Below are 2,414 nucleotides of genomic sequence, written 5' to 3'. Positions count from 1 at the left end.
CTGGCTTTGGTATAGATGTTGAGGTGTGTTGTTAGGTAGGTGCTGATATGATCTCTGTGTGGAATGTTGGTGAGCTCCATTGTTGTTGGGGTTGTGACGTCTCTGATCTTGGCCTTGATCTTGTTGGTTTCCCCACCCAAAGTTTGGGTGGTTCCTCCAACCAGGATTGTAAGTCTTGGAGTATGGATCAGGTGCCTGCCTGGGTGAGTTTCCAATGTAGTTGGTTTGTTCCTGATCACCCTCTGCCTCTGCATTTACTCCTTCTTGAGTTGCTGATGAGGTGGTGATTGCTGCTACCTGGCTCCTTTCCATCTTCTTGGTAAGGTCAGCCAGCTGCTTGGTAATCAGCTTGTTCTGGACCAGCAGTGCATCCACGTTGTTTAGCTCCATCACTCCTCTAGTGTTGCCTCTTTCAGAGGCATAGAAGTAGTCATTCTCGGCTACACTCTCAATGACATCTATGGCTTCTTCAATGGTTTTCTTCTTGTTCAGAGATCCCCTGGATGAGTGGTCTACTGCCTTCTTTAATTCATAAGAAAAGCCTTCATAAAAAATGTGTAGCTATACCCATTCATTAAACATATCTGGTGGGCACCTTCTTGTCAGATCCTTAAACCTCTCCCATGCTTCGTAGAGAGTCTCACCATCTTGTTGCCTGAAAGTTTGAACCTCAGCTCTCAACCTGTTGACTCTTTGAGGAGGATAGAATCTCGCCAAGAATTTGTTCACCACATCTTCCCAGGTTGTTAAGCTCTCCTTCGGGAAGGATTCCAGCCATTTAGATGTCTTGTCCTTGAGTGAGAAGGGGAATAGGAGCAGTCTATAGGTGTCAGGATGAACACCATTAGACTTCACAGTATCACAGATCCTCAGGAAGGTGGTTAGATATTGATTGGGGTCTTCTTGGACACCTCCTCCGAATGAACAGTTGTTCTGAACAAGGGTGATGAGCTGTGGCTTAAGTTCAAAGTTATTGGCATGTATGGTTGGCTTTTGGATGCTACTTCCACAGTTTCCTGGGTTTGGATTGATGTAAGATCCCAGAACTCTTCTCTCTTGCCCAGCATGATGTACTGGGCCTTCTCTGCCATGGTTGTGAGCTTCTTCTTCATGATGGTTCTCTATATTCTCATCCATGCCTGGTTCAAAATACTCCTCTTCTTTCTCCGTACCAACTACTCTCTTTCCTCTTGCTTCCCTCTTTAATCTAAGGAAGGTCCTCTCAGGTTCAGAATCAAAGGGAGTTGAAGCCCCGCTATTAGTAGATGTAGAGAGTATTCTTGTTAGAGAGTATTCTTGTTCATACAACCAACAAGGCAAAAGCAAGAAGAGGGTAGATGTAGAGAGTATTCTTGTTAGAAATGCTATTAGTGTGAGTGATGCAATATATCAAACAGTTAGTGGGTTAGTGAACTGAATTGTAAACAACTAAGAAAAGGGTAGGAGAAAAGGAAGAAAAGAGCTAAATTGAAAGTGAATTACTCAAATGAAATTAAATCAAACAAAATAAAAAATGCTCAATCTAGTTATCCACCAATTTAATCATTGTTGATACAAAATCAATCCCCGGCAACGGCGCCATAAACTTGATGCACGGAAACTTGTCTCTCAACAATTTCCCTCGGCAAGTATACCGAATTGTCGTCAAGTAAAAACTCACAATAGAGTGAGGTCGAATCCCACAGGGATTGATTGGTCAATCAACTTTAATTAGAGGAATGTTCTAGTTGAGCTAAGCAGAATTTGATGTGAGAGTTGCACGAAATTAAATGGCGGGAAAGTAAATAGCAGAAAATGTAAATACTGGAAATAAAGAGCTGAATGTAAATGGCGGAAAGTAAATTGCAGAATGTTAAATGGGATTTGGGAAGATGCGCATAAAAGTAAATTGCAGAAATTAAAGAGAATGGGTGATATCAGAAATGGGAAAGGCATTGGGTTTAGGAGATGTTGCATTCTCCGGATCAAGTTCATTTTTATCTCTTCCTCAATCAATGCATTCATTGATCTCCTTGGCAATCTTAAGTGATTGAATTCCAATTCCTTGGTAATTCAATCTCTCAAATCTTGATCAATAGCCAATTCCTTGGTCCAATTGCTCATGAGAAGAGATGAAGTATGGTCACTGATTATATCAAATGTATTTCCAAATCAAAGTGTTGGTAGGATTATATGTCACTATATCCATCCAAACCCCAATTTAGTCCAACATGAGAAAGCATTTCTAGCATGATCTCTTCATTCCTCTTCCAAGGTTCCGAAGAGATCCAAGTATGAATAGCTTCTTTTCCAAGACAACTACCCAATTGGATAAAGATTGAAAGCTTTCTAGTAAAATCAAGAGAAAAGAAAGAAGAAGAATAATGAAAACTATTATTGATCCATCAAATTACAACAGAGCTCCCTAACCCAAT

The 2,414-nt window shown here is 40.7% G+C and overlaps 1 non-coding gene across 1 annotated transcript; it reads left to right on the top strand.

Moving 5' to 3' along the window:
- Positions 1-577: 577 nt before the first annotated feature.
- On the top strand, positions 578-684 carry LOC148574147 (small nucleolar RNA R71). The gene has a single exon (XR_015906412.1). It is a non-coding gene; the product is annotated as a small nucleolar RNA R71 (small nucleolar RNA).
- Positions 685-2,414: the final 1,730 nt, after the last annotated feature.

Source organism: Arachis ipaensis, chromosome B2, assembly GCF_059453495.1.
Source record: "Arachis ipaensis isolate K30076 ecotype BB chromosome B2, ASM5945349v1, whole genome shotgun sequence".
Classification (NCBI taxonomy): Eukaryota; Viridiplantae; Streptophyta; class Magnoliopsida; order Fabales; family Fabaceae; genus Arachis; species Arachis ipaensis.
This window is presented reverse-complemented; position numbering and strand designations above follow the sequence as displayed.